Here is a 13,334-nt window from a genome sequence, read left to right as displayed (position 1 = left end):
ATCAGGGCCTTGCAGAGGAGAAGGAAGACTCCAGCCAATTCCATTAGCTAAGGGTCACTTTAACTAAGGGGGAAAAAAGGTCAAAGCAAGATATCTAATTGTGGTATCATTTGCTTATATATAAGTAAACTCTTTTATACAAAAATTTTCAGACTCACAGAAAAGGACACCCATATATACCACCAACCAGCTTCAACAACTGTTAATATTTTTGCCATATTTGCTTCAGTTCAGTTCAGTTCAGTTCATTTCAGTCGCTCAGTTGTGTCCAACTCTTTGCAACCCTATGAATGGCAGCACAACAGGCCTCTCTGTCCATCACCATCTCCCGGAGTTCACCCAAACTCACATCCATCGAGTCGGTGATGCCATCCAGCCATCTCATTCTCCATCGTCCCCTTCTCCTCCTGCCCCTCAATCCCTCCCAGCATCAGAGTCTTTTCCAATGAGTCAACTCTTCGCATGAGGTGGCCAAAGTATTGGAGTTTCAGCTTAAGCATCAGTCCTTCCAATAAATATTCAGGACTGATCTCCTTTAGAATGGACTGGTTGCATCTCCTTGCAGTCCAAGGGACTCTCAAGAGTCTTCTCCAACATCACAGTTCAAAAGCATCAGTTCTTCGATGCTCAGCTTTCTTCACAGTCCAACTCTCACATCCATACATGACCACTGAAAAAACCATAGCTTTGACTAGACAGACCTTGGTTGGCAAAGTAATGTCTCTGCTTTCTAATATGCTATCTAGGTTGGTCATAACTTTTCTTCCAAAGAGTAAGCGTCTTTTAATTTCATGGCCGCAATCACCATCTGCAGTGATTTTGGAGCCCCCCAAAATAAAGTCTGACACTGTTTCCACTGTTTCCCATCTATTTCCCATGAAGTGATGGGACCGGATGCCATGATCTTCATTTTCTGAATGTTGAGCTTTAAGCCAACTTTTTCACTCTCCTCTTTCACTTTCAAGAGGCTCTTTAGTTCTTCTTCACTTTTGGCCATAAGAGTGGTGTCATCTGCATATCTGAGGTTATTGATATTTCTCCCAGCAATCTTGATTCCAGCTTGTGCTTCTTTCAGCCCAGCGTTTCTCATGATGTACTCTGCATAGAAGTTAAATAAGCAGGGTGACAATATACAGCCTTGACCTACTCCTCTGTGTATAATACACTTCATCAAATTAAAGGTGACATTGACTATAAGACACTCCGTTATTTTATTTAAAAAAAGAGAAGAAAACACTTCCATTTAATTGTTAAAACACTACCAATTTCTAAGATACATTCCAGTTTCAGGATATTAAAAATGTAAAAAAAAATGTGTGTCTAAAGAGTACGTATTGCATGATTCCATTATGTGACGTTCTAGAGCAAGTAAAACTAATCTATTGTGAAAGAGATAATCAGAACAGTGGTTCCCTCAGTGGGGGCAGGAGAGGGGATTCATTGGGAAGATCCAGGAGAAAATTTTCTGGGGAAAATATTTTGTATTTTGATAGAGTAGTGGGATTTGTCAAAACTCATGTAACTGTAACACTTAAGGTCTTTATGTAATATATAATATATTTTATACCTCAATTAAAAATTAAAGTAACAAATTGCATATAATCAGTTTTGTTTTACTAGAACATTACAGTAAATTTTTTAGCATGCATCTCCAAAAAATAAGAACATTCTACTATATAACTACAATACTATTGTAGCATACCTAAAATTTACCAATAGTTCCTTAGCCCATATTCAAATTTCTTGAACAGTAATTATCTATTTTCTTTTCTTTTCTTTTAAACTTATTATAAAATAAAACACATTTGAAAAGTGAAAAGTATGGGCTTTCCTGGTGGCTCAGACAGTAAAGAATCTGCCTGCAATGCAGGAGACTCAGGTTGGACCCCTGGGTTGGGAAGATCCCCTGGAGAAGGGAATGTCAACCCACTCCAGTATTCTTGCCTGGAGAATTCCATGAACTGGGGAGCCTGGTGAGCTATAATCTGTAATGTTGCAAAGAGAAGGACAAAACTGAGCAACTAAAACACATTTACAGAAAGCTATACCAAACATACGTATCAGATCAGTTCAGTTCAGTTCAGTCGCTCAGTCATGTCCGACTCCTTGCGACCCCATGAATCACAGCACACCAGGCCTCCCTGTCCATCACCAGCTCCTAGAGTTTACCCAAACTCATGTGCATTGAGTTGGTGATACCATCCAGCCATCTCATCGTCTGTCGTCCCCTTCTCCTCCTGCCCCCAATCCCTCCCAGCATCAGGGTCTTTTCCAACGAGTCAACTCTTCACATGAGGTGGCCAAAGTATTGTAGTTTCAGCCTCATTATCAGTCCTCCATTAGTGATTATTGTAAGGTGAATACTCTTATAGCCACCACTCAGGAAAAGAGATGAAACTTTGCTGGCCTCCATCTGTTTGACTCATCTCAATCACAAAAACCACTTCTTCAAAGAGACCAGAAATCTAAGCAAGATTCCCTGAGTTTTTGCATGTTGATAACATTTGTTTGTTTTATCGACCCTTTACCCAGCTGGATACTCAGATCAGTTGGATACAAACCCTTTGACTCATGTTTTCTTTCCTTGATTATCTTATATATATGACTTATCATTTTCTTTTGGCCTCATGCAAAGAGTTGACTCATTGGAAAAGACTCTGATGCTGGGAGGGATTGAGGGCAGGAGGAGAAGGGGACGATGGAGAATGAGATGGCTGGATGGCATCACTGACTCGATGACATCACTGACTCAATGGATGTGAGTCTGAGTGAACTCTGGGAGTTGGTGAAGGATAGGGAGGCCTGGTGTGCTACGATTCATGGGGTCGCAAAGAGTCGGACACGACTGAGCGAGTGAACTGAACTGATCTGAACTGAACTATTGTTGAAAGTTTAATGAAAAGCTACTTTTCTTTCCATCGAAGTTCACTTGGCCCTCTTGCCTTGGGAGGTCTAGAATATTTCTTGGTGTTGATCACTCTGGGTCAGTATTTTCAGGTAAAGCTGTGCCTCTTCAATATGTAGTTTCAAATCTTATTTCAAGACAATTTTCTTGAATTACAGTTTTTAGTGGTAGCTCCTCTCAGCCGCCGCCTCTGCCCTCAGCCATGGGGTAGCTCCTCTTGGCCGCCGCCCTTATGGCAGAAAGTGAAGAGGAACTAAAAAGCCTCTTGATGAAAGTGAAAGAGGAGAGTGAAAAAGTTGGCTTAAAACTCAACATTCAGAAAATGAAGATCAAGGCATCTGGTCCCATCACTTCATGGGAAATAGATGGGGAAACAATGGAAACAGTGTCAGACTTTTATTTTGGGGGCTCCAAAATCACTGCAGATGGTGACTGCAGCCATGAAATTAAAAGACGCTTACTCCTTGGAAGAAAAGTTATGACCAACCTAGATATCATATTAAAAAGCAGAGACATTACTTTGCCAACCAAGGTCCATCTAGTCAAGGCTATGGTTTTTCCAGTGGTCATGTATGGATGTGAGAGTTGGACTGTGAAGAAAGCTGAGCGCCGAAGAGTTGATGCTTTTGAATTGTGGTGTTGGAGAAGACTCTTGAGAGTCCCTTGGACTGCAGGGAAATCATTGCAGTCCATTCTAAAGGAGATCAGCCCTGGGTGTTCTTTGGAAGAAATGATGCTAAAGCTGAAACTCCAATACTTTGGCCACCTCATGCGAAGAGTTGACTCATTGGAAAAGACTCTGATGCTGGGAGGGATTGTGGGCAGGAGGAGAAGGGGACGACAGAGGATGAGATGGCTGGATGGCATCACCGACTCGATGGACATGAGTTTGAGTGAACTCTGGGAGTTGGTGATGGACAGGGAGGCCTGTTGTGCTGCGATTCATGGGGTCACAAAGAGTTGGACACGACTGAGCGACTGAACTGAACTGAACAGTTTTTGGTACTTGTCATATTGTCCCCTTGTTTCATTTTCTTTCAGAGTTGTGCTTAGTTACACAGTCATGTCTGACTTTTTGCTACCTCATAGACTGTAGCCCCAGAGAAGGTGATGGAACCCCACTCCAGTATTCTTGCCTGGAAAATCCCATGGATGGAGGAGCCTGGTAGGCTGCAGTCCATGGGGTCGCTAAGAGTCGGACACGACTGAGAGACTTCACTTTCACTTTTCACTTTCATGCATTGGAGAAGAAAATGGCAACCCACTCCAGTGTTCTTGCCTGGAGAATCCCAGGGACAGGGGAGCCTGGTGGGCTGCCGTCTATGGGGTGGCACAGAGTTGGACACAACTGAAGCGACTTAGCACCAGCAGCAGCAGCAGACTGTAGCCCTCCAGGCTCCTCTGTCCATGGGGATTCTTCAGGCAAGAATAATGGAGTGGGTTGCCATGCCCTCCTCCAAGGGATCTTCCCAATTCAGGGATAGAACCCAGGTCTCCCACATTGCAGGAGGATTCTTTTTTTTTTTTTTTTTTCGGAGGATTCTTTACACACACCCAACACACCCAACTGAGCCACTAGGGAAGCCCTGTTATAATATGTTGGATCTCGTTTACATGGCTTCAATATTTGTCACTTTCTCTTGAATTCTTTTTCTTCCTTTATTCTTTTAATTTAAAAACTTTTTTCACTTTCTACTTCTCATAAGGCAATATCTATGATATGTATTCACTCTTTTTTTCTTTTCTATTTAGTTTCATTCCTGAGACAACTTTTATTCTTAATTTTTCCTGAGATTTATTGCTTAACTGATATAATTTTCTAGTTCTTATGTTAACTTTTGATATCTTGTATCTTTTGAATTGAGATCCTTTGTACTCATTTAATATTGGAGCCAGCAAAAGGCCTTTTGCTTCAACTGTTTTGCTCAAATCAGCCCATTCTGCCTTTCTATGAATACCCTTTCTCTGGCCCATCAGATGCCCTGTTTCTTCCTTGTGCTTTCTTCTGCATAAATGTAAATATCCCAGAGATCTTATGGTGCTGGTGAAACAGGAGGGAAAGGGATAAGTCATACTTTCTAAAAGAATAACATACACACAGGACATGACAAAACCTGATTAGATCCAACTAGGTCCAAGTTGGTGGAAGACTGGATTTCCATGGGACCTTGTTGATCCTCACTGTAAGCTTGCTGTAAAACATTAGCCTATGCTAAACAACACACCCACCAGTGCATGACAGTTCCAAGGCTAACCATAAAAGACCAAAAAGTGTGTGGTGGCCTAATTCCTGGAAATCTCTCTGCCTCCTTCCCCAAAACTGTTGGTATAATACCCCCACTCATTAGCCTATGAGATTACCCAGCCCATGCAAAACTAATGCCATATTTTGGCACTCTCTCACCTTGGGAGATGGCCCACACAATGTGGGATGTGTTTCTCTCTAAATAAGTCCACTTCTTACCTATCGGTTTGTCTCTCACTTTGTGAAATGAGACGTCAAGTGCCTGAGCTTCTTTAAGTCCTAAGGCCAGGTGTGTGATCTCAGTTAAAAAGCCATGGAACGAATAAGCCACCACCTAGTGGAAGAATTCAGGAAAGGTCAAAAGGAGTGTCCACGTGCCCTACCACCTCCCAGAATCCTTGCTAGTGTTCATCTTGGCTGAGCAATATGTGCACCACCAGGAAGGACCTTGAGTCAGAATGATTGGCCGAAGACAGCCTGGAAACTAATCCCATCACCATAAAACCCAAGACTGTGAACCATGTGGCAGAACAGTTCTTCTGGCTCTCAGCATGGGCATGGCTTCCCAATAAAGTCTGTTGCTTTGTCAGCAGATGTGTCTCCTCAGACACGTCATTTCCAGTGTTAGACAAGAGCCCCTTTTGGGATCCTGGAAGGGGTCGCCCTTCCTGCAACACTGGTGCTTTGCCTTTCCAGTATTGTTAGCAAGGAAAAAAGCCAGGAAAGCTCAGGAAGAAAATATTATATTTGCTTCCATGGCCAGACCAGGACCAAGTACCAAGTACCTGACTCACATTTAGGTGTGAAGAGGAGAAGGTGTTTCCCAGAAGGCAAGTTATCACGTTTTTAAAAATCTATACCAAAGAAAGAGAAACCCAACAGATGCTCACTAGTGTTCCATGTAATGTTTCATTTGACGAGTTCCATTATTAAAAAAAAAAAAAACAAACAAACCTAAGCACTCATCTAAGATCATGCAATTACATGACTTGTCCTTTAAACCTATTTATTGTTTTCTTTTAATTTTTAATGGAAAAAAATTTTTTGGCCGCATGGCACACAGCATGCAGGATCTTCTTTCCTCAACCAGAGAACAAACCTGTACCCCCCTACAGTGGAAGTGTGGAGTCTTAACTACTGAACTGTCAGGGAAGTCCCTAACCCTATCTATTTTAAAGTTAATCTTTATTTATGAACAAATAATTTACAAATGCATTCCTTTATAAGAAATCCACACATACATAAGGCTAAAGTCCTGTTTGGACTTTAGCCTCACCAACACAAGTCTCCTGGCTTTTTCTTCTTGATGCCTGGTTGACTTTGCCCCTTCTTCAACAGATTTCTGATCCATGACTCTCTGCCTTGCTGAAGTCATTTTAACATTAACCAGAGTTCAATGTAGTTAGAAAAGTGAATTCATTAACAACTATTTTGGAGAATTTTTTGAGCTGCTCTTATCCTCCATTTGTACAAAAATGTAAAACTTGAGAACAGTTGGGAATGTTAGGAATTTAGCCTTTTCTCTGTTGTCTAGGAGGGTGGGCATCTTGAGGCATGATTCATCTCTGATCAGCAAAACTACTGTTTCATCCTAGCATTGGTAACTAATGGACATTTTGACCTAGTCATCACAAGGTTTATTGAGATTGTTTTAATTAGGGTGCATTCTGATTCAAGTTGCAGAAAATCATACTCACATTGACTTTTTAATTATTTTTAAAATGTTAATTTATTTTTGGCTATGCTAGACCTTCGTTGCTGTGTGCAGGCTTTCTTTAGGTGTGAGTGGGGGCTACTCTAGTTTCAGTGCTCGGCTTTTTCATTGTGGTGGCTTCTCTTGCTGCGACAGTACATAGGCTCAATAGTTGTGACTGATGGGCTTAGATGCCCCATGGCATATGGAATCTTCCCAGGCCAGGAATTGAACCTATGTCCTGAGCATTGGCAGGCAGATTCTTAACCACTGGATCACCAGGGAAGTCCCACATTGACTTTTTTTTTTAATTAAAAAAATCTGTGTGTCTATTATTTATTTACTATTTTTTGTTTCCCTGGATCTTTGTTGCTGCAAGCAGGCTTTCTCTAGTTGTGGCGAGTGGGGCGGGGCTACTCTTCATTGCAGTGCAGGGGCTTCTTATTGCAGTGGTTTCTCTTGATGCAAAGCATCAGCTCTAGGGTGCACAGACTTCAGGAGTTGTGGCTCTCAGGCTCTAAAGTGTGGTCTCAGTAGTAGTGGCACATGGGCTTAGTAGCCCAGTGACTTGTGCTACATTCCCAGACCAGGGATCAAACCCATGTCCTTTGCATTCTTAACTCCAAAGCAGATTCTTAACCACTGGACCACCAGGAAGGGCTTCCCTGATGACTCAGTTGGTAAAGAGTCTGCCTGCAATGCAGGAGACCCTAGTTCAATTCCTGGATCGGGAAGATCCTCTGGAGAAGGGATAAGCTACCCACTCCAGTATTCCTGGGCTTCCCTTGTGGCTCAGCTGGTAAAGAATCTGCCCGCAATGAGGGAGACCTGGGTTTGATCCCTGGAGAAGGGAAAGGCTACCCACTCCAGCATTCTGGCCTGGAGAATTCCAAAGGGGTCACAAAGAGTTGGACAAGACTGAGCGACTTTCACTTTCACTTTCCACCAGGAAAGTCCGTTACATTGGCTTTTGAAAAGGGATATATTGACTCGTGGAACTAGAAATTGTAGAGCTGCTTGGCACTTTAGGAGTCACTGGATTCAGGGCTCAAATCAGGTCTTGGCAATATGCTTTGCCAACTCCGGAGGGCCTCATTATATTGTGTGGCATGAGTCCAACACTGTGTACTTTTGGCAGTGCCCCTGGAGTCCTGTGCTCTGGGCCCCTCTCTTTGTTCTGTTTTCTCTGTCGACTCCCCTTTAAAGGCCTCCCTTCCAGGCCGCAGGAAAGTCTGGTCAAGACTCACTGACTGATCTGGTCACAGGACCAGGCCTGAGCCAGTCACTGAGGCAGGAAGGTGGGCGATTGGCTCATGCCTGGTCAAGGTCAGCATCTTCTTCAGAACCCCTTGAATGAAGAGGGAAGGAGGAGGGAATCAGGCGTGGTTAACAGAGTGGATTATGACAAGGGCTAGCTCAGCTCTGCTTATTTGGCACCCCTTCTTATGAGGCATCTAGTGGTTGAGAATGTGGGCTATGGAGCCAAATGACTTTGGTTCTAATACTGGCTTTGCTATTTAAAGGCTGTATGACTTTGGGCAAGCTAACAAACCTCTGGCCTCAGCTTTCTTATCTGAAAAGTAGGGGATGATAGCACGTCCCCCACAAGATTGTTGTGACATCAAATTAATTAACTTTGCATACAGCACTTAGAGGCTTCCCTGGTAGCTCAGATGGTAAAGAATCTGCTTGCAGTGCGGACACCTGGGCTTGATCCCTGCAAAGGGTTGGACACGACTGAGTGACTAACTTACAACAAAATAACAGCAACACTTACAAGAGTGACTGGCTTGGGACAAGATCCAGAGAAGCCTTTGCTATTACTGACAGAGATGTAATGATCTGGAGGGGAGAGTAAGAAAAGTTCTCCGTATAGCAAGTACTGAACAAAGAGGGTAGGGTTCTTTGGCCTAAGGCTGTGATACAGTAACTGGAAGAGGTCCCTTTCAAAAGCTTAGTTTGGAATGAGGAGCTTCCAGGTTCAGTGTGTTTGCATACTTGGGGGTGGTTCACAAGAGATCTGGAGGTGAGGGCCTCACTGCTGAATGCCAGGGGGAACGATTCATTGTGAGATTCACAATGAGTGAGACAATTCACAAACATTGCTCTAAACTTTAGACTCTGATTCATGATTTTGCTGCCAGCCTGGGGAGCAGCAACTGCTTCAATTTGTGACAAAACAAACTGATTTTATTTATAATTCTCCTCTCCTCTTAACACAGCCATTCCACAAATGACTCAGGTTGCTGATGGTGGGGGGTGGGGGGGGGGGGGGTGGGGGGGGGGGGGGGGGGGGGTGGAGTTCCCTGGAGAAAGATGTTGGGGGGGTGCCCTGGAGAAAGAGAACAAGGCATGGCTTTTTTGACACAAGGGAAACCATTTTTGGCCTAAGCCATTAAAAAAAATTTTTATTTAAATTGGAGGTTAATTACTTTACAATATTGTATTGGTTTTACCATACATCAACAAGAATCCACCACAGGTATACGCGTGTTCCCCATCCTGAACCCCCCTCCCTCTTCCCTCCCGTACCATCATCCCTCTGGGTCGTCCCAGGGTACCAGCCCCAAGCATCCAATATCATGCATCGAACCTGGACTGGCGATTCGTTTCATATATGATATTATACATGTTTCAATGCCGTTCTCCCAAGTCATCCCACCCTCGCCCTCTCCCACAGAGTCCAAAAGACTTCTATACATCTGTGTCTGTTTTGCTGTCTCGCATACAGGGTTATCGTTACCATCTTTCTAAATTCCACGTATATGCGTTAGCATACTGTATTGGTGTTTTTCTTTCTGGCTTGCTTCACTCTGTATAATAGGCTCCAGTTCCATCCACCTCATTAGAAGTGATTCAAATGTATTCCTTTTACTCTAAGCCGTTTTGTTATGGGCTTCCCATGTGGCGCAGTGGTAAAGAATCTGTCTGCCAATGCAGGAGATGTAGGAGATACGGGTTCGATCCCTGGGTCAGAAAGATGTCCTGGAGCAGGAAACGGCAATCCACTCTAGCCACTCTAGTATTCTTGCCTGGAAAACCCCATGGACAGAGGAGCCTGGCGGGCTACAGTCCACAGGTTTGCAAAGAGTAGGACGCGATTGAACACACACACACACACACACACACACACACACACACACACACACACACACACATTTTGTGATCTAATCCTGGCCACAATGCTTGTCCTTGAACAGATCTCTAATTAATGATCTTAAAGGAACAAACGAATGCAGAAACAAACAACTGTTGTCTGGCAAGAGAATCTTGGCAATAGCAAAGAAATCAGTTGCAAAGAATCCCAACTGTTTCAGTAGTAAAGATTAGCCTGAAGTGCTCAACCACCAGACAAACTGGAACCTGAGGGATGATGATGTTGACCTTTTCTAACCCTTGTGACTTCATTCGACTGAAACTTGGACTCTGCTCATTTCCCAAGCCCCTTCATGAATATGCATGTATGCTTAGCTTAAAACTTCCCCAATTTTGCTGTTAAGGGAGACACTGCTTTGGGAAAGAGCCCTGGAGTTCTCCCTACTGGCTGCAAGCAGTAATAAATCCTTCCTTCTCCCAGTCTTTGGCTTTGTTGTGTCTTTTGGCTGGACACCCACTGGTTTTAGGCTAACACAACTTAAGGGGAGACTGGGGACTGTGACTGAACTTTCTTTATAATGAAGTGGAAAGTGTCATTTTGAATAGCGCTTCCATCATAAATCCCAGATCTCAAACATGGCAATTAAGAGAAGCCTGAGGAACAAAAGAGGCTTGTGTTCCAAGCCTTCTCTTCAAACCCCTAAACGCTGAATTCTCTGTCCCTGTTTCTTGGCCTGGCATGTGATTTCCCCCAACAGCCTCCTCCCACCCCTTTCTCAGCAACAATCTCTGATCCTGGCAGCAAATGAACAGCATGTGAAACTGGACACATTTTTATTCCACAGATAGGGTTATATAAATCTTGTTTTACAGGATTTTTTTTTTTTTTTTGCCTTTTATTTCATTTATTTCATTCAGCAGTTTGCTTGGATTCTTAACAGGCCATATCCCAGGTTGGTGTTGTTTTCTGTTTCAAGTGAAATATGCCAATTCCAATGACTTTCATCCAGGTAGTCACATATTTATCGAGGGCCTACTATTGGCAGTTGCCCTGCCAGGTGCTATTATAATCAGAGGACTTCTCCATATTCTTTTAAGCTAGTTTTTTGTCCAAAAAATTCTGCTTTTGATGCAGAATTTTTATTTTCTTTCTTTTTAAAAAGGGGTTGGTTTATGGAGAAGGAAATGGCAACCCACTCCAATACTCTTGCCTGGAAAATCCCACGGACGGAGGAGCCTGGTGGGCTGAAAAAAAAAAAAAAAGGAAAAAAAAAAAAAAAAGGGGTTGGTTTAGCTAAAAGAGATAATTCTGGTACGGTTACCCCTTGTCCTGAAGGGTCAGTGCTCTGAGACTGAGACTACATCAGACTATGTCAGATTTTCTCGTCTTCCAACGTGCTTCTGAGGGCATCTTGCTGCATGTGCCTTCTTATTTTTCCAAAGTTAACACAACACGATGACTCTTCAGGGAAATTTCCTGGACTACTCTGATTTAGACGTTCCTCTCCCAGGCTCCCTTGAGTCCACCACTCTTGCAGAAATCATTGCAGTTGACCTGTGAATACTGCTTTACTTGTCTGACTCCATCATTAGGATAGAAGCCAGGTGGGGGCCATGTCTGGTTGGACTTGCTATCCCCTAATAGGAAAGGCGATGGCACCGCACTCTAGTACCCTTGCCTGGAAAATCCCATGGATGGAGGAGCCTGGTAGGCTGCAATCCATGAGGTCGCTAAGAGTCGGACAAGACTGAGCAACTTCACTTTCACTTTTCACTTTCATGCATTGGAGATGGAAATGGCAACCCACTCCAGCGTTCTTGCCTGGAGAATCCCAGGGACGGGGGAGCCTGGTGGGCTTCTGTCTATGTGGTCCCACAGAGTCGGACACAACTGAAGCGACTTAGCCGCAGACAGCAATAGGAAACATAAAATCAATGAATGAGCACATGTTTACTGAGTACCTACTATGTTTCAGTCACTGTGCGAGGATCTACAGGTACCAAAATCTAAAGGAAAGATGCATACTAGATTAATAATCATACATGTCACTACATAATCTTGAACTGATCAGTGCTTTGAAGGAAAAGAACAGGATGTTAGAAGACTGTGTGGTAGGAGTCCTTGAATACTCAGGACTTTCAGCTTGGCAAGAATAGAGAGGGAAATTTAGCAGGTGTACTGGATGAGTCAATAGATAAGTGAGGGAGTGAAGGGGACAGGGAACTTCATAGCTGCCTGGTCATCATGGGCTTCTGCTGACTTGGCTTGTCCTGTGTACCTTGTTCAGGTGAGAGTACTTCAATTTTTTTCTTGGGAATCCAAGCCTCTTTCATTTTCATCCTGACCTATGCCTCTTTCTAGCAATGGGTGCTTGACCTAAACAAATTGGCTATGTCATCTCTCAGGCTGTCTCCCATGTGATTAGTCTAGAGATCTTGGCAGAATTATGGAGAAATACATTTCTTTCTTTGAGGACTTGGGAGTTTGTGCTCAAGAGAGAAGAGAAAAGATGGATCGAGACAGATTACTGCTAATTCTTTTCTTTAGCACCTGAATCCAGACATGCCTGAAACTCATCATGTAGATACAGCTGTGACTAAATTCACATATGTATGGCTCTTAAGTCTATTGACTAAACAGTTCTCTTTATTTGGCTTAAGCTCATTTTCATAGGGCTTCAGTTACTTGCAAGTTAAAGTGTCTCTCTCTCTCTCTCTCTCTCTTTTTTTTTTTTTTTTGGCTATACCACGTACCTTGTGGAGATCTTAGTTCCCTGACCAGGTATTGAACCCCGGGCCCTCAGCAGTGAAAGTGCAGAGTCCTAACTGCTGAACTGTCAGGGAATTCCCTTAAGTGTCTCTTTTAATACAATGATTTTAACTAATGTCACTTGTCTGCTATATCCAAAGGTAGTAGGGGAAGCCTGCTAAAGCAATTGAGGAGGTCATTGAGCCAGGAAGAGCATAACCCAAACACACCAGTATTTCCTGCACCAGGAGGGATTCCTCCTCAGGTTTGATGTTCTAGAGTCTCTTTCCCATAGACCCAGACCCTTGGGTCTACATCAGTGTTTGAGTGTTATAGATGTGAAAGTTGATCAGTCATGTCCAACTCTTTGTGACCCCATGAACTGCAGCACGCCAGGCCTCATGTCCATCACCAACTCCCGGAGTCCACCCAAACCCATGTCCTTTGAATCAGTCGGTGATGCCATCCAACCATCTCATCCTCTGTCATCCCCTTCTCTTCCTGCCCTCAATCTTTCCCAGCATCAGGGTCTTTTCCAATGAGTCAGCTCTTCGCATCAGATGGCCAAAGTATTGGAGTTTCAGCTTCAACATCAGTCCTTCCAATGAACACTCAGGACTGATCTCCTTTAGGATGGACTGGTTGG

Source organism: Ovis aries, chromosome 14 (assembly GCF_016772045.2).
Source record: "Ovis aries strain OAR_USU_Benz2616 breed Rambouillet chromosome 14, ARS-UI_Ramb_v3.0, whole genome shotgun sequence".
NCBI classification, from domain to species: Eukaryota; Metazoa; Chordata; class Mammalia; order Artiodactyla; family Bovidae; genus Ovis; species Ovis aries.
The sequence above is the reverse complement of the archived record's forward strand: the minus strand, read 5'-3'. Positions refer to the sequence as shown.